The sequence below is a fragment of the Phasianus colchicus genome, chromosome 9, assembly GCF_987193195.1.
Source record: "Phasianus colchicus chromosome 9, bPhaCol1.hap1.1, whole genome shotgun sequence".
Lineage (NCBI taxonomy): Eukaryota > Metazoa > Chordata > Aves > Galliformes > Phasianidae > Phasianus > Phasianus colchicus.
In genome coordinates this window covers 18,393,769-18,413,223 of record NC_143444.1, presented here as the reverse complement: position 1 = coordinate 18,413,223, position 19,455 = coordinate 18,393,769, and the positions used below count along the sequence as shown (strand labels likewise).

At 41.1% G+C, this 19,455-nt stretch overlaps 1 protein-coding gene across 2 annotated transcripts in view; it reads left to right on the top strand.

Annotated features, from left to right (window-relative positions):
• The window catches only part of LOC116243473 (uncharacterized), an 83,662-nt gene that overhangs the window by 20,931 nt on the left and 43,276 nt on the right, over positions 1 to 19,455 (top strand). Inside the window, exons 4-5 of one of the 2 annotated variants that reach the window (XM_090146406.1) lie at positions 317 to 447; positions 1,414 to 4,115. The gene's annotated coding sequence lies outside the window, so the exon portion shown is untranslated. Of the gene's footprint in view, positions 1 to 316; positions 448 to 1,413; positions 4,116 to 19,455 lie in introns of those variants that run through there. The other variant, XM_090146405.1, reaches the window with a different exon arrangement.

Sequence of the window (19,455 nt, the reverse complement as noted above, 5' to 3'; positions counted from 1 at the left end):
CAGGATGGGCTCTAATAAATGGATGAGTTTGGGAAAGAGCAAAGGTACTGTGGTGGGTCATGTCGTCAGTGAAAAGGCCCAAAGTATGCGGCACTGTGAGGGTTCAAAGCTGTGTGAGTATAATAGATCATCAGATGCGTTGCTGGCAGGGAACCTCTGAACTGCGTGATCCCCTTTTCCTTTAGATTGGTCAGTAAATAATATTCCCTCTCATTTACTGTTTGCAATGACTAGGCATTGCTGCATTCAGGTGAATGAAGAACAGAGGCTGTTACAAGGGCGTATGTGTTCAGGGATGTACTTTTCTATTTTCCAGGCATCCCCATTTCAGCAGTGGTGTGTCCGTGCTCAGCTCTGCGGGAGGAAATCCATTGACTTAAGGCATGCTGATGCCTGGGGGATGCGGTTACATGCTCATCAGTCACCTGTCTGACTGCGAACCCACTGGTAGGGCGCTGGTGACTTAATGTGTTGTTTTGCTTATGGGGGTGTGAAAAAAACATAAGAGAACTCTGATGGTTTATCATTTCTGTTGTTTCTTATTTTTTTGTTTCTTTTTTTCCTTTTTCTTTTTTCTGAATGGAGAAGCAGCCAGAACTGTGCAGTGATGTTCACCTTTAGCTTTCAAAATATTTACAAGGTTCCCTTAATGTTAAAAATAATCATTTAAAAAGAGAGATGGGGGAAAAAAAAACCAAAATCCAAGAAAGAAATGACGAAAAAGGCCTACCCAGAAGCTTGCAAATCGTCAGCTGGCTGAATTTATATAAACTTTTGGGAAATATAGGAAAATGGGACGAGGCGTCAGATGGTAGGGTAAGATTGATGTATTTAATAGTTCAGTTAATATGGATCAACATCTGCATTTGGTTACATCTGTATAAGCGCCTAACTTCAGCAGAGTTGTGCTATTGGAACTGAATTTGGACCAGTATTTTTAAATAGACCCTGGTGCAGAATACCTGCCGAGATCTCAGTGCTGTTGTGCCCGGTGGCCCTGCAGAGAGGGTGTAATGCAATCTGTTAGTGTTTCTCCTGTAATTTTTAAAACACATTGAGGAGTAATATATTTTTTTATAATAGGGTACTCCCTGTCTCTTTAAGTAACTGTCAGATGTATGATGTCCTCGTGCCAAAATGCTACGGTCTGCTCCCTCTGAGCAATTGTTAATTAAATCCATCCCTTATTGTAGAGCCTGCCTAGTCTCTTACCCATTCTGCTTATCTGTGACACCAGATGATGCTCAGTAATTCATGGCCAACATGCTCCCACCTTCAGCAGGGCCTCCTGTGCACTGACCTTAGCCAGCTTCACCTTTTCCTTATTCCCAAAGAGGCAGCAATTTTTATCAACTTCTCCTGCTGACCAGATGAAGGCTCAGTGATAAATAAACGTTCTCCCACCCACTGCAGCCCCCCAGCTCTCACCGTCCCCCGCTGCCCACTGGGATGCAGAGCAATGGGAAAGCAATGGACTGTCCTCAAAGAGGGTCATGAGCTGCACTGCCAGTGGGGAAGAACTGCTTCTGCTCACCCAGATGATGTCACTGTGTTGGCTGGAAACTCTCCACTTGGTCCTGGGCAGTGCCACCTGCAGATCCCTGCACCTACTAGTAAGGCTGATAAACAGGAGCTGGTAGGAATACTTTCATAGCTGACAAGCTGTTTCCCATGAACAGTGTCAAAGATTTAAAAGCCACTTCTGCAAATGGGACTTTCTGGCAAATACACGCTAAGCAAATCTTTTATTATTACCATATGGCTAGGAATACTCCCAGAGTTCTCCTGGAAATGGGTACTGTACCAGCAGAAAGCAATATTCTCTTGGCCTGTGCATTGCCTCAAGGGTATTTACCATGGTAATAAGATCAGTAATTCATCTCCTAAAATCACTGGGAGTACAAATGCTTATTTAAGTAGATGGTATCTTGATTGCAACTGAGTCAGGAGAGCTCTTAAAGCTGCCTATTTAGGCTACAGATCTTCTGTTAAAGGCAAAGGGCTGGTGGTTCTTGGTAAACATAAGAACATTGCGTTTCACAGCTACCTCACATTTTCAGCAACTCATGGTAGATGTATAGTACATCCCTTGGTGAAATGAACTCATACAGATCTGTTAGGAAATGATGCCTCTTGCTTTTTTTTTCACTACTTTTTGTTTGTTTTTTTACTTTCCATAGCAATGTAGTGGGAAGAGATACAAATCTCTTCATCACCAAATGGTTTGTTAGAAGAAAAGAGGCAGAGAGAAAGCCATCACTGCTATATTTCAACAGCATCTGGGGTCACCTGAGCTCCACTGCACTAGGTGATGCAGCACCAACAGAAATTAAGAGGTAGTCTTGGCCCTGAAAGGAAAAATCTGGGGAGTAAAATTATTTACTGTGTCACAGAGTAATCCAGTGCCAGGGAGTCTGCAGACTCGGTGGCCTCTGCTGTGGAAGTTCTGGAGGCTTCCAGGCTTGCCCAACTGCTTTTATTTTGTGTACAAAGCTGATGAAGAGAAAACAAAGGCATACAAATGAAAGTTGAAAGACCTGACTTCTAATCCCACGCTGCTGCAGGACCTCTTCACAGAATGAATGATATGATCCAGAAATAGAGAAATTCGTCAAATTGTTTTATTTGAGGAAAACCATAATGTGTCCTCTGAGAATCCAGAATGAGTGCTTATAGCCCTATGGCAGAAAAGTCTCAGGTGGTCCAGAGTGATTCACATTGGTGATGTGGTATTGGAGGTGAATCACAGAAAAACTGAGCTAGAAGTGCCTAAACCAGATGTTTTCTAGTTTGCCAAGAAACCTGAGCAAGGATATGTGGCTGAAATGGAAAGCATAAGGCATTTTCCTGCAGAATGCTTTTCTGTGCTTTAACTTTGTCAATGCTCTTCCTCCTTCTTACAATTATTAAGCTAAATATCACTGAGACATGTGCAAATTCGATGAAAGAAATATTAGTTTGTACTCTCTATGTGAGAAATTAAGGATTTTTCAGCAGGCAAAATTCTGCCTTGTAAGTCAGAGTTTTTGTCTTAATTTTTTTTCTGCAGTCATAGATCATAACAAACATTTGAATTAACTTTCACCAGTTTTATCACTGATGTCAGATAGAGTATGTATGCAAATTAGACCAATACGTTTTGGTGAAGTTCTTTGGATTCCACCAGAATTCGTAGAATGGTATTTCATTATTTAACACTGCTTAACACTTTAGGTAGCAGTTTCCATCCTCAGTGACAAGCTTATTAATCAATGCAACACCTCTGAAAGGAGCATTTCTATGTATTCCAATTAGAGTGAGAAATTTAAAATGTATGGATGTGTTCTGAAGTGTTGGTCAAACAGCAGAAGAAACCCAGGCTTTGAATTTGGAAGTTTGTGGTTTCTGTCCTCTGCTCAGGCCAGACTCCTGTGGCACACAGGTCCCTTTATGTGCTTAACGGATCAAGCTCTGCTGGGTTTAGAGCCACACATCAGCGTGGTGGTGCTCCAACTTTGAAATGTAGTGATAACACAACTGATTTTTATAATTGCTGCATAGAGGACCTGAGATGGGAACATGGCATGCGGCTGCAATTTGTTCTTTCCAGCTTTAACACTTGCAGGAGCTGGAAGATTCATCTCTAGTGCACAGTAAATAGTGTAGTGCTAAGTAACCTCTGCCTTCTTTCATGCTAATAGGTGTGACAGTGTTGGGTTAATGAAGAGTTCAATCCTGATATAGCAACAGTAATTTCGTCTGGAGTGAAATCTTTTGAGTTCCCTTGTCTCTTTCCTGTGCTTGCTGTAGTAGGACACTTATGGTACTGCTGCTCTATTCCTGTAGCCAAGACAGTGTCAGATGAATGTTTGCTGCCAGCTACAACTTATAAAAAATGTATATTTTATCCAATAAGCTTGATTTAGGAAACAAGGTTTGTTAACTGTTACCACCATTCTGGTGCTGCAAAAGAGGCCTCCTGTAAAGGGTATAATGAAAGACAAACCATTCCAATTGGTTACTAGAGGCATATCAGTAAAGATTACCTCCTGCATACATCAAATGATTGATAGCAAGTTTTAAAGCTTTTCCAGTTCTCTGCTAGTGCTATCCAACTGCAATAAAACACAAGGATTTCTCTTATACCCTTCCAGATAACCCCCCTCGTGCTTCATGTAAGAAGAGCTTCAAGAATAGCAAAGAATAAAAAATCTCAACAAAAAGGTACAAAGAGTTATTACTTTTAAGTAGCTCAGTCCATTGCTTTTAGGGTTGACTACCTAAAGAATAGCAGGAGAAGAACTGTTAATATGTTGTTTCTTTGCTCTTGGTAGGCAAGCCTCTGAGGCCTTGTCAGCAGCCCGACATAAATAAACTGCTGTGGCTAGCAGCCCAAGACATGCCCTGTTGGTGAGGAGAGATGATCTGGAGATGACCAAACATCTCTGGCAAAAGCTCAGCAAGCATGGCCCCTGTGCTGATTGCCTTGATGGGACAAAGCAGGGCCACAGGTTAAATGGTGATTTCTCCATCACACCTACCTGTGAGGTGCAGGCTGCAGTTTTGTTCTTACTCCCTGTCTCCTTGATGGCTGAGTTGCTGGTTCTACCCATGAGTAGGGCAGAATGTCGTGGCTCTCTAGGGGAATCCATGTCCATCAGACTCCAAGACCTGGGAAGCACCTTGAAAATACTGAGGCTTATCTGCTTCATACAGACAAAGCCTGCTTGGAAATTAGCCCCAGCTACTAGGTTTGGAATTGGATCTGTGTCCAAATATCCCTTAAATTTAAGGGATATTTGTCCTGCTGATGTCAATGATATTTCTATTATTTACACTACTGGCTGAGGGTTCTAACACTGTGTTTTAAACCACAGAGTTATAGTTTGATTTATATGTAATGTAAAGATAGGTATTAACTGAGAAGTCTAAATTTCTGGAACTCTCTCTAGTAGTTCTTATTAAATTCACTACTCCAGCATAATGTATCTTTCTGTTCTAATCATAGCATTGCTCTACTTGGGCACGGCACATCAAAGGGGCTACCTTGCTCTTGCAGCAGAATTCTCCTTAGGTTCAGTCACTCTGGGGACCTATACCAAATTTCCCCAGTTCTGTGCACAGGCCAGATTTTCAGCTGCCTTTTAATCTTTGGCAATTTGATTTTATATGGAGAACTTACAGGTGACAGCCTGGCTACATTGAGACAAGTAGAATAGAAACCATGTCAGAACAGTCCCTGAAAGTCCTACAGTGTGCTTAAAGCATTTCAAGAGAACCCTTGATCCAAAGTATCAAAGGGTTACAGTAAGATCAAGAAGAATTAAAACTGATGGTGTGCCAGAAATCACGTGCAGCACAAGGTCATTACTCACCCTCGTTAAAGCGGTCTCAGTACTGTGGCCTGATCTGAAGCTTAATTGAAAAGTTTCAAATGATGCATTATAACGAAGACAAGACAGCCACTGCCCATTCCACGACCTCTGCTAAAAAAGGCTGAACGGTAATAGGGCAGAAATCTAAGCAATTGCTTGAGGATAATCAAGGCCTAATGAGGTATCCTCTTCAGTCTTTCAAAGGCATTGGAACCTCTCCCTGATGCTGGAGAGAAGGCGAGGGCTGATGTGAGCAAGCTTCTGCATCCAGAGAACAGGCTGCCTGGATAGGGTAGTCACAGGCCCTTGGCATCTGAGGGAATACCGAGGGCAAGGCTCTGTCTGCAGTGAGGGCTGTCAGCTGTGTAAAAGGTTTGTGGCCTGGCCTAGATCAGCCTCCTCTCAATCGCTCTCTTTTGCAATCATTTTCTGTTAGCCCAGACTGTGAACCAACATGGTAATTCAGACACGATGGACTGCTCATGATCAAGTTGGGCTAGGAACCAAAACAGTGGCAATAGCAGATAGCTGAATGCTGATGTTATCAATTCTCCCCAAAAATTCACCAAAACACGTAACTCCTTGATGCTCCGCTTGAGCTTGATAACAAACTGCAAGTCACAATTACTGAAAGAAATCAAGTATCTCCTTGGCATCTTCCTCTTTTTTTTTTTTTTTTTTTGTCCTATTATCTGTTTGGCAGAGAGGTCAGTGCCCATATCCACACGATTATCTCCACATCCAGCTGCCAAATTGTGCAAGTTGCTCTTCCTGGGCTACCACTTGAGCAGCCATATTAAAAAGCCTGTGCTTGCTGCTGACTGATGAGCACTCACAATTTGGGATCACCTTTCAGTCTGCAGAAGCCGAATGGTTTTAATCTTTCTGAAAAAGTCAGCTCAGCCATTTTAACCTGTATTTGTAGGCTCTGCTTTTGTGAGGAGTGTGTCACAGATTCGTATCTATTTGCTAAGCAGGTTTGCTTGCTGCTCCTAATCTTCCCCTTCTCTCTTGCATTTTGAGATAAACTAGCCATGGGAAGTTAGATCAGACAAAAACGTTGTATAGGGTATCAGGTTCAGTGTCAGAGTACAGCTGTTAGTGGTGGACTTTCTCAAAGGCATTGTGCAAAATGACAACTTACAGAAATTCATCAGCAGCACAGACCATTTTCTTTGGCCTTCAGATTCCTCCCTGATTTTAAGTACAGTTAAAATCTGAGTGCTGCTTTCTTTGCTATGAAGTCTTCTTTTTCATGTTATTTCCTTCAACTTTGAAGACAGAGACTGAAAAAGAAGGCTGAAATAAAGAAACAGTTAAAGGAAAACAGTCACAACCACATTTATGCAATCATTCAGGTAGCTGTCTTTAAGACCGTCAGAGGTGTAACTGGCTGCATTGGGACAGCCTTGGGCTGAGCATCAAGAGAATGTGTTTTGCTGAAGTAAGACCTCCAATGTCTGACATACAGCATCAGCTCTGCAAATAGCACCAGCTGGCAGGAGCCCTTCTCCTGTCTGTTGCTTGCAAATTAACACTGAGTCTATGCAGGTAAATAAGTTGTCATCACCAGTGCCTGTGGTCACTTTGGCTGAACCCACCAGTGTGGGGACGTTGCATCTGTACTTTCCTCTGTGTGCTAAGCTGCTGCTGCTATACCCATGAAAGCTGTGCCTGAGCACTTCTACCGTGCTGTCCTGTCATTAGGGAGCTCTGTGCCACCCTGTTGGGATGGGCACTGCCAGCTGCTTTGTGGGGCTCACACAGCAGCCCACCTGGCTCTATGTTGGCTGGGCCAGCCTTCCCCGCACCGCGTCAGCAGGATGAGCAGTGAGGGGCAGGTTGCCTGGACCAGCCCAAAAGATACAGTGTCAGCAGGCAATTCATGATTGTTAAAGGCTATGCTTTTGCTGCTCATCTCAGCTGGACTGATCTTTTTGACTTCAGGACTGCATTTTCCTCATCTGTTGCTGGGAACATGCTGGCTCACACTCACTGTGGGTCAGTGAGGCATTTAGAAGCAATCTGGGTCTCTACTTCATGTACAATATTTTGGCCTACTCAGCTGACCTTAGCAGGTCTGTTCTGCAAGCACTGTGTGTGTGTGTTGTGTGTGTGTGATGCCCTATGGACTGATCATCCCTGGTTTGGTTATGAAGGATGAGGAAAACTTCCAAAGAACCTACATTTGCTATCGAGTGGGAAAAGGGGCAGAGGGAGTGAGAGAGGAGCCAGTGAAAAGATGTTTCAGCTGTATGCAAGCCACTGGCTCTGCTGAGTTTTAAGTAGTGAGGGGAAAAAGCCTCTGACATTTAAAGAAATGTAGATGGCATCCATGTGGCAAAAAATAGGGCAGTTGAGTTATCAGTATATGATGAGAATATGAAAAAAGTAATTATTGTGTAGTTCTATTAATGAAATTGCACTGCAGCACAAAAGAAAAAAGAAAAGTCGCAAATAAAGGCCACTGAGTTACTTCAGGGAAAAAAAATCTTCTATTATATGAGTAGCAATATCATCTTGTTAGCTTAGCAGAGGGCTCTGGACACTTAAGGAAATTCTAAACATTTCCATATATCCTAGTCCAGGATGAAATTAAACTGTTATAAAGCTTCCCTGGAAGCCAACGTTTATCTAATATGTAAGCATATTTAGATTTCATTTTGAAATGGTTGTTAAATGCTATCCTTTGGCTGCACTCTATCCTTCACTCTAACTTTAAAAAAAAAAATTAAACATTGAACTCTGAGATTTTGATGCTTTAAAAAATGTGCTTTCAGAGCTAGAAATGCCTGAATGACCAGTTATAGCATGAACTAACCCTGAGAGATATCCTTTGAGTCTGCTCTCCTCCTTCAATTTGCTGACTGTTTCTCCAGTCATGCCTTGCATTAATGTTCTACACTTAGCTAAACTGTGTGTTATATTTTAGATCTATTTTTGTTTTGTCTAAAAAATTTCCAAATTGGCATTAAGTATTCAAGATGTAATCTCTGTAGCAGGAAACTAGTTATCAGATTCATACAAAACAACTGGGCAATAGAAATAACTCTGAGCAGAATGCATTTTTTCTTAGAATCAATTTAGAGAGACTGTAATGGCTGTGAAAGGTGCTGGATTGCAACAAAGCTACTATTTAACCACAGAACGGTTACAAGATGGGAGATGGCTTTACAAGATTCTCAATGAGGTTTGACAAAATAGTTGTCTCAGGTTTGGTGCCTTTCATCTTGCTGGAACAGGCAGTCTTTCACGTGGCATTAGCAGTCACTCTCGGCTTGTTGGCTTCTGCTGGGGTGGTGAAGGAGCCCTTCTGTAAGAAAGTAATTTTGCTGTGGGGATTGCTAGCTAACATTTGCAGTGTGGTTAAACCTTGGGGTGGACACTGTGACCTGCACCCCAGCACACAGTCTGCCACCACCTTTGTTATGTCCCCAGGTACCACAAGCATAGCAGTGGGCCCAAGCTTTGCATCTTTCACTCTCTGAGGCCACCTGTTTCTTGGAGGAAGGAGGGGAGAATGGACATGAGGTGCTACTGTTGCAGCTACAGCAGGATCAGGGCCCATTTGTCATTTTTCCCATCTTTTTTTTTTTTTTACAGGTCCAGAACAGTTATCTCTGAAGGCCATGTATGATCCAAATGGTTTGAGTGTCAGTTCTTGGCAGTCAGATAGTCAGATAAGAATTTATCAAAAAGTGGGCAATATGTTGTGTTCTAACTGGTAGTCTTGCCAGCAGCAGGAGCATTTTTCATGATACACATTAAGCTTCAATTTATATTTGCCACCTGGCTCAGTTGATATTCTTGGTGCTGACTTCATGAGGAGTGGGAGAGCCCTCAGAATAATTTTTACTGATTTCTCTCAAAAGGAGAGACTTTCCATTGTCCAGCGTGCCTCCCCACGAGCTCACCAGGGAAACAGAACCATCCTTGGGGTGTTTGATGTGTGGAAAGGAGTGGGGGCCTATTCAGTGGGCCCTCTGCCATGGGGAGGCCTGCAGAAGCACAACTGACAGGCCAGTTACCTCATTGCAAAGCTGACTCGTGCACTAACCCACTAGGAACCAGTTAAAAGCTTTCCTCCAAAGCTACATTCTTCTGCTTGTTGCGGTATGTTGGATAGGAGGCTGCATTCCCTTACAGTGGAATTTCCTGTATTAGCACTGCACAGGAGTGGATTTATTTTGTAGTCCTTGAGATTTGAGCTTCATGGATTTTACAGCCTTTATGTGCCACAAAACAAAGATTTGGTTTCTACCGAGGCTTTGCAGAAAGGATTACCATCTGCTGACTTGTTGGTCTACCAAAGACTGATGCTCTCCAAGACTGCAGGTGACCCTGACCAGGATTATCTCACTGAAGTGAGTATTATTGACGCTGCTCTCATGTAGCTTCTGTTGGGTTTGGCATCAAATGTTGCTTTTTGCACTGATTTTTAGAGCTAAAAGAAACTTTTTTCCCTTTTTGTTGTCACTTTGCAATGTAAGGTGCTGAGGGAGCTCATGTTGTTTCTGTTGTAGCAGGAGTAAGTTGATTACAGTATGTACGATAGTAAATTAGGCCAGAGTAGGGGCATCCTTCTTCAGTATTTTCCATCCTAAGCAATCCTATGGTTTTGTGGGACTAAGGGTTCAATACCTTGAAGGAATTGTCATAGATTCATCCTGTATTTGGGGCATTTTCCAGCCCTGTTGTAGTATTCCCACTTCTTAATTTAATCAGAATTAACCTTCAGATATCCAACCCCTAGATTTATAGCTTCAATGAAATGGAAGCAGGTTGTGTAAGACATTCTACATTAAAGTGTGTAGTGTGTTATATTCTACTTGTGGAAGAGTGTAAAATGTCTACCTGGTTTTTGAAATACTTTATAGTGTTATTTAGATGCCAGGTTTTTCATTGTTCTGATAACGTCTTCCTGATCTGCAGGTTTTAAGAAGCAAATCATTAGGTTGTTGCGATTTTTGAATATGTAAGAGATTTTGCACCGTGGTGTTGATTCAGGCTTAGACTTGCACAAGAACCATGTGGGAGCTGTGGTTCTGTCAAAGAGGTTTTCCAGAATTGCCTAGGCCCCTCTTTTCACTCACCTTTCTTTTATGCCCTTACCTCTTTCACTTCCTTTCAAGGAGCCATTTTTCTACAGACTCTGAGTGACTGCTGCCATAGACTGTTTCCTTTGAAAATTCAATTTCCCTAATATTATTTGTACTTACTAAGCTAAATTATTGATTCAGGATTTTCAAAATCTAAGTAAGGATATTTTCCACCATAATTGCATACCAATTAACATTTTGCTTTGTGGAGGATTAATATTATACAGTCTGTAACCCTACTGTAGCCACCTCTCTCCTCTACCTGTAGTCCAGAAAACCATTTTCTTTTGTCCAAAGATGACTGCTGTACTTCCCAGTAGCCAACATGTGTTTTCACAAACTTGTCTTAGAGCGCCATGAAGAACAAGTTTCTGCCCAAACATTCCTCATGGAGTCTTTCTTTTATGCTGTTACAAGCTGTATGGTTAAATTAGCCTTAGTAACCAACACGTGCTGACGTTTGTGGAGTATCTCAGGTAAGAAATTTAATGAGACCCTCCCTTAAAGAAACACTGTCATTGTATCCCTGCTGCAGCTCCTGCTTGCCAGTGCAGAAAGATCTTGCAGTGCTGGCTGATGTCACTTTTTGAAAGCATTAATTTCATTTGCAAAATGCTGTGGTTTTTCTGAAGTGTGTGAACTTTCCTTACTTTCCTTTCTTGAAATGTGAATTAATGCTTTGTTTTCATTTGTATGGCCTTGGTATGTATCCTGCCTTTGTACAAAAGCCTTTAAAGCTGTGTGGCAAGGATGGCATCTTAAAAAAAATCACTGTTAGAGCAATTAAGTTTTATTTTCTGCAAGTCCTACTGATAAAAAATATCCAGTGGTTCTCACTGCTGGCACCCACGTTGGTGCTCAGCTACCAGCCAAGCCATGTGTCAAAGCACCAGCTCAGCCACTGAAAACAAACTGAAGGTAAAGGTGAGGAGTAGGAAACTGCTTAACCATAGTGTACCCTTCCCTGCAGATGGTAATTCAGACCACATCTTGTGTGCTTGGGCTGTGTGCTGATGATGTGCTGCAGTGTAAACACAAACAGAACTGTGGTTAAAGTTTAGAATTATCGTTGAACTCTTAGTTGTTCCTCTCCAAACTTCATCCTCAGCATTAGTATTTGAAACTATATGGCCTTTACTTCCAGAGTTAGCATTGATCCATGCAGTGTCCAGGTTGAGCTCTTTGAACACCCAAGATTAAAGTTCCCCTTGTTTTATAATTTCAGCTGAATTAAATGTTAGTCACTCCTTGTCGAGAGATGTTGGGCTGCTCGTCACTGAGAAGCTTCAGTCTGGAGGCAAGTGTGCTTCAGTGCCAAGGGAAATAATAACCGGATGGGTGGAAAGCATCTGGGATTGATGTGGTTTAAAGGTGCTGTTCATGCAAGCTATTATCAAGGAAGGAGTTAGGGAAGAGATTCACTCTTAAAATGCAGGTGCTCTAGCGCTTTCCATGACAGATTTGTTCCAACAGTGTTTTGAATTCTGTTTAAAATTTGAAAGAGCTAAACCTTCAGGCTCTTCTCTTCCTTTCTTAAATTCATTTCCCTGTTTAGATGAAAAAGAAACATTTTGCAACTTACTTTAAACTTTCTTCAAAAGACCTGCTGGAATAGGAACATTCATGTGCAGCAGCACACAAGCTGTAAACGAATGTTAAGCACAGCAGACGGAGCTATTCTAAGTGCACTAATGGGCAAGCATTAGACTGCAGGAATTTACCTAAGAGAAAACCTCAGGTGTGGAGGGACTGCCAGGCAGGGATAAAGCCCCAGTGAATGCACCAAATGATGGAAGAGTATTACCAGAGTAAAGAGCTGCATGTGTAAAATAAATATCAAAATGGGGAAATAGTGCCAACGAAGATAATGAAAGGTAGAGAACATTTTGGTTAAGTAACTGGTAGAGCAGCATGTGCACACAGCCTCTGCTGCTCCCTATGGGATCTTAGGGTGTTTGTCTCTCTCTCCCTCCCCCTCATTTTGGCATTTTTTCTCTTGCTAATGACTGTAGCTTAACAGAGTTAACAGCATTAATGGGCAAATCTCCTTCCATCCAAACGTGGAACAGACTCTTTTGTAGTGCTCTGTCAGACGTTTTCAGGTGCATACTTGCCTCTAAATTTCTGACAAACTGTTTTCCTCATAATTGTTGACTAATGCTGTTAGGATCCTGGCTGCTGGTTCCTTTCCCTGGCACTGGGGAAGTAACAAAACAAATGGGTTGAGGTTTGCATGATTTGTGAATATGAAGGAAAAAAAAAGATTTGTGTAAAAAAAAAATACCCCACAGGAAAGAAATAATGGGCAATATGTTTCCTTTTGAACTTTTTCAGAACAACCTCTGGAAAAGGTGTCATAAAGCCCCCAGAAATGAGTAACAGCACAGGGACAAAGAAAACTCTGTTACAGATGTCTCTGCAAGTCTATGAGCAAATTGTTTTTTTCTAAATAACTCCAGAACATTACATGGCCTTAACAAGTTTCCCAGGACAGGAACTCCGAGTTTATTACTTACTCACATTGTCATCAGAAATTAATTTTGTCCCTGAAAGACAAATTGGCTGGTAGCTTATGAAGTTAAATGGAAAGAACAAGTGAGCATCTGTTTCTTCTGCATTTTGTCTCCTTGGTGTCTTACATATAAATGAATCAGAGTGTTCAAACTTAAATTAAGATCTTTGGCTAGATAAACAGTTAAAACTGGTTCCCATAGCTACCTCTCACACATAGCTGTGATTGCATTATAATCCCCTAGTAATCAGGTCTAAATGAAAGAAAGATGATAAGGGTGCTATTTTCAGTTTTCAGTACTGATTTTTATTAGCGCTCAATCAGATCAGGACTGCTTTGCCTTTCATCACATTGTGGCAGTGTTTGTAGAATCATTAGAGTAATAAAGTGTAAATCTTACCGAGGTGCATTTTTCTTGAGGTGTTTTATATAACGAAAACTCCAAAGATTACACTGGCGGGTACAGGAAAGATTTGTTTCTGCAACTGAAGTGAGGATGTAATGTATGCTATATTCATTTATTCTTTACCCGAGCGAATACGTAATGAATTACCTCGCCAAGGTAAAACAGAAAATAAAAATGTCCAAAGAATCAGCCTGTCTGAACATGGTCTTAATATACCATGTAGTGCAAGTACTGAGTTTAGTCATTTTTTTAATTTGCCTTATTATCTTGTATCATATCTCTCCCCGTGCATTACCATGCAGAAATGAATTACAGGCAAAACCACAAGCACTGCTATTACCAGCCTGCTGTTTTTAGTAAACTGGTGCAGCCCAATAAAACATCATGTTGCAGCAATATATAAGTATTTATTGTAGAGTAAATTTCAGCCGAACAAAAGCTCCCTGCACAAGCAGGGAGGCCTGATCCTGCTCATTCCAAAGGCAGTGGCAAAGCTGAAGCTTGGCTTATGCATCGTGTGTGCTTCACCTGTACTCTTGATTGTCAGTCTCCTTTAAGGTGAATTTTGCTTAATAGCATTGCTTCTGAAAGTCTCCTGACTGCCAAATTTAGACCTGCCTTCACCCAGCCCACAGAGGTGTTCCTGGGTGTTTCTGCATGCAGACCTATCCTTTAGCACAGAGATTGCTCTGTGTAGTGTTGCAGGAGTGTTCACAGAGTTTGCAGGTGTGCCCCACATTTGCAATTAACTCCCAGTTTCATACTGGATTGATTTTACCTTCCCATGCACTTTTTTAAAAAATATCTGGTGAGTGTTTTGATCTATCATTCTGTAGCATAACTATCAACATCTCCCCATTTTAAATATTCAATACCTTGTATATTTAATTGAGGAATAAACCGTCTTAATAATTCAATGCTAGATATTTACAGTCATCCACACAACTGGGGGAGTATAAGGTAACAGCAGAAATTAGTCCCAACATTATTTTTTAAATAATTTTTTTTAGAGCAGCAGGCAAACAACTTTTCTGTTTTTCAGTGTACCTGATGTAGGAACAATGCCAAATATTAGCAAGTTATGCTTACTTTCTTTTTTATAAAAGATGATTTTTTTGAGCCTCAAGCAGTGCTGTTTGTGAAGTTACCGAAGGGTCAGATATGTCTGATGTTAAGACACAGAGTATTTTAGAATGGGGACCATTTCATACATTTAAAGTGATATTTAAGATAATTAGCTATTGGGATTCACGTCAGGCGAAAAGGAATAAATCAGTCCATATGATGCTATAGGTAAGGGAACAAAATTTATGTTTCAAATTTTAATCTGTTAAGACTTATAAGATGCAAAGAGGCTCTCAGTCTAAAATGATTAATTTGCTACTAATATTTTAAATGACAAAAAGCTCCAACTCAAATGCTGTTGCATTAAAATCTAGGCAGACGGTATTTTGGTCACAAAGGTTTTGTGTGCGTTTGTATGTTGACACGCAAATGTACTATGTCTAGAAGATGTTGCTATGTCTAATGACACAAAAGAGAGTAAATTGTAGAGCCTGATTATCAACAGATAACAAGACATACTGTATATAAATAAATGCTCAGCATCAAAACCCATTATTGGATTAGCTATATAATCATGTTTCAGGCTGTAAGTCTGTGCTGACAAATGAACACTTTTCATTTGGCTCAAGGTCCTCATCAGCAACGGAACTAATTTTACATTCTCACCCATTAAGTGAATAAGATGTGGAAAAAGCTGTCTGCTTTTTGAAGTGTAAATTTGCTGCTACAGGCTGTGCAGACCAAAGCTCTTTTGAAGCAGTGAAATGAGATCATCTCTAGGGACATGTGAACCTGACAAAGTTTAGGTCATTTCTGTGGAAGGTATGGTGAGGGGGGAGAACCATTTGGATATGGTTTCAGTAGTGACTTATATGGGGCAATTTGGAAGATGCTGAACTTTACAAGGTTTTTGTTCAAATTTGTGAGAGAACTTGAACTGGAAGCACAGATGCAAGCTTTCAGCCCTCAGAGAGAAACCTCCATAAACATCCAAACTGAGTACGTGGCCAGCACAGTTTGGGAACACTCAGCAGGCTGCGTGCTGAGCCTCTGCTGCTCAGCAGAATGTAACCAAGCAGTTGTTAGGGTCTGGATGCTCCCCTTGCTTTCTTCGCTGTTGATTTTTGCTGTTGATTTTGAATTTGGAGATTCAAAAACTAACTTGGGTATTTTTCTGGAATGGCTGGAGCTGGAGGAACTAGACCATAACATCTCCCTTTCCACCCCTGGGAAGTCCCTCAGGAAAGAGGAAAATCACAGCTGTGTTTCTCATCCAGACACCGTGGCCCCCTAAATCATAGCCTGACACCTGTGTTGGCTCACCCTATAGAAGCTCCTGGCTGTAGGGGAGCACATCCTGTGTGGCCAGAAAGGGACAGGAGAGAGGGACTCAGCAAAGGCCCTCCATCAGCTGCTGCCTGGGGCAGGTTACAATAGGCCTTAGGTGGAGTGCAGCATCGTCATCAACCACAGCTCAAGGAAAGATGATGAAGACATTGCTGACACCAGCTTAGAAGAAAATAATCTTGTGAAAACCACTTTTTAAAAAAAAGATTTCCAGACACGCAAAGTAGTGTTAAACCACTTTTTAGGATCATGAAAAAAATATCCCCAGGCAGTGTTGAGTGTCTAACCACAGTGCTTTTCATTTGCAAACCAACTAAAAATTAAGATAGGCTTTGATTGTTCATTCGTTAATTTGATTTTACCCTCTTCTCTTTCTTTGCTCACTGGAACTTTCAGTCTTGCTTGAAAAAAAATTTGAAGTTGTTTCATCCACCTCTTTCTGATGTTTTATGGCCTAAGTGGTCCATGGACTGCAAGCTGAGAGATGCTGGCAGAACGCTGGGTAGCTGTGAGCATGTAATGAAGCTAAAGAAAATTACGGGAAACATAGCATGAAAATATCCATCCTTGGTATGCCCTTCTAAACAGGACTAGTTAAATCTTAGTTCAAGCACTCTGAGCATATGGTTTTGAAATTGTTACTCTAAGAGTAATGGCTATCAAAGAGTAAAGATGTTTGTCAGGCTCTTCTGTAAGGAACAACAGGTTTTTAAAAAGATCCTCTGGGAAAATGATTGAACTGCTTTCTCCCATGGCATTTTTAACCAGAGGTATTAATGTGTCATGTAGGAACAGCTGACCAGAAGAATTGAGCATAAACCTAGGTGAGAAACCTCACTAGACTCCTCATCTGAAAAAACAAATGGAAATAACATGACCCAAAATGAAGTGAGATGAAAGAGAGATTTTGTGCTCTCTTCCTGAGCTCACCATTCTGAATTTGCTGCTGTTGATGTCCTGATGGAGCCAGTGCTTTGTGCCCTCAAGCAGGAGTAATTCTCTGCTTTCCCGAGCACTTTAGCTGTTGAAATAGCTCTCCTGCAGTCAGTGGTGATTATTCAGGACCTCTTCTTCAGTTTCCACATCAAAATAAAGCTGTTAGTAATATTTCTATACTTCTCTGGCATATTATGAAAGTTAATTAGTTAATGTCTGCAAAAGACTTTGAAAGTATAAAATGGTGTGGAAGTTGCAAGCATGATGCTGTGAGGGTCTGTCTTCCTTTCCCCAGCTGAAGACAGAATGAGTTAAAGTTAGCCAAGGGGGGTAAGAGAAACAAGGGAGCCTTCACGAGTGTATCAGGGGAAAAGGAAATACTGGAGAGAAAATAGACCCATTAGCAAATGAGGAAGGAGATGAAGTTAATTATAATTTTAAAATGGATGAGCAATACAACCACTTTCTTTTTCTTCTTTTTTTTTAATGAAAAACTCTGTCTTTAACAACAAAAAAAAGTAAGGCAGAAGCAAAGACCTTGTGAAAACAGGTGTTTGATTAAAAAGTGAGGGGGAGAAAACCTGTAAAATGGGAATATATGTAAATGAGCAAGTCTAGATGAAACTCATCTTAAGGTCTTAAGAGCAATGTGAAACTAATGCATTTTTTAACTATTTACAAGTAGTGTGGAAAAAATGTGGCAGATGGGGAAGAATTATATCAGAAAAGAAAAAGCAACAGGCATAAAAAAAAAAAAAAAAGCAAATTTGTTTGGAAAAATGATACAAATGGTTACTGACTAGTAAGTATTCCTCTGTCCTGAAAGTGAGAAATAAAATTGGAGTAAGCAAAGGAACACCACATCTGTTGGGTTATAAAGCCACACTACACAAAAGAAGTTTCATGACTGGGTTGCAAAGTACAGCAATGAAGAGCCCAGTACAGCTCAGTCAGATCCTGAGCTGCTGCTCTGTCCCTTTACACCTGCATTTGTAAACAGGTATTTGTATGTCTATTTGTAACATCTGAACTTGAGTAAGTCATTTGACAAAAATACCTTGCAGACACATATCTGAGAAAAGAAATCCAAATTGGCTTTGATAGGAAAGGTGTCATTTGGGCTGGGAATGGCAGTATGAGGCCAAACGAAAGTGATCTGAAGATTAAAAAAAAAGTCTGGTTGTAAATATGTTATGATTATTTCAGCACAAAGAATGATTAAGACATAATTATAGAAAGAATACCAAGTTACTGTGTGAGCAGCAGAACTAGGGCACCGTGGCTCCTAGTGCTTCAGATGCGTGTATTCACTGGTGTTGTACAGGTTTTTGCCATGACAGGTCCTCCACAATCCAGGCAAGCTGGGGCCTTGCTGGGCTGTGGCCTTTGCAGGGGACAACCCACCTCTGCCCACTGGGGTCAGCTCTGTGTCACCTCCAGTGGGCAGTAATATTTGAGAGCTACACAGCTTTCAGATGCAATCAAAGTCAAAATGGCCAATTTTCCCAAACTCAGAGAGTAATCACATTTCCCATATCTATTTATGGGAACTCAAATTTAAATATCTTGAGAAAGGATAAATTCTGAGTGAAAACTTGAACAGAGCTCAAGTTACAAGCGAGCAAAATGCACTGTATTTTGAGACTCTGTCCCTTTCCTTTATATCATGTCCAGAACACTGTGTCTAATCAGGTGGACTGCATACAGGTAGCATCTTTATTTTTCAGGTACCTACTTCTTAGGTACTATTTTAGAAGTTTCCCCCCACTAAAAACACTGAGTATTTTTCCAGTGAGCTGCCTGCTTCATTTCAGTGTAAAGGGTTAAGGAAACAGGGAATTTCTAGACTGATTATTTTAGACTATGTTATTTTTTAAAACCACTGTTCAACTCTGACTGTTGAACATGCACACGCATCTCTGGTCAGTAAACACTACTTCTTGCAGAGAATGAGGCATATAAAATTTCAGACAGGTTAAATATGCCTGTCATAGAGAGGGGACAAAAACTAGCTTATAATTTATTATATTCAACCTCCAGAATAATGGCAGCCCTGCAGGTCCTGCAGAATAACAGGGCAATGTCTCCATTGCTGTAGAGGGAACTGAACTGGTGACAAGAGCACTATTTCTTGTCTGTAAGCTGAAAGTATCACTGAGTTAAATGGAGCATCCAGTAGGCTCTTATATGAGGACAGAGGAGTGCAATTTGATTTAAAAACATTGGCATAATATCATAGTGCTACCTTTTTGTGTCTGTTTACTATTCTTCTCTGTTCATTAATACCAAATTTTTGAGAAGCTTCTAACACTATTCAGTTTTACAGGAAAAAAAAAAGGTGTCATACGTGGTTTCATGGCAGCAGGGAGGTGGCAGCACACATGGGCTGAGAAGCAGAAATCCCCTTAAACAGCAGAGACTATGTAAGTAACACCTCAAACATCGTTTTGAGAAGAGTGACTTAGCAGTTCTCCTAGCTATAAAGCTGGCTCACAGTTGCATGAAAATCTATGTAGAAATATGGTGCCCTGTTTACCATCAGGATTACAGAGCCTAGAATGGAAAATGTGGAAGGAATGGTGTGAAAACACAGTTAAGCATATGTTCTGTAAGAGAGGTGAGGCTGAGAGAGCCCAGTTCACAACTACAGCCCTTCCCATCGCTCCAGCCCAAAGTTACCTTTGGAGCACCAGCTTTGTGGGGAGGATCAGTGCATCCACAGAGCCCTCCACCTCT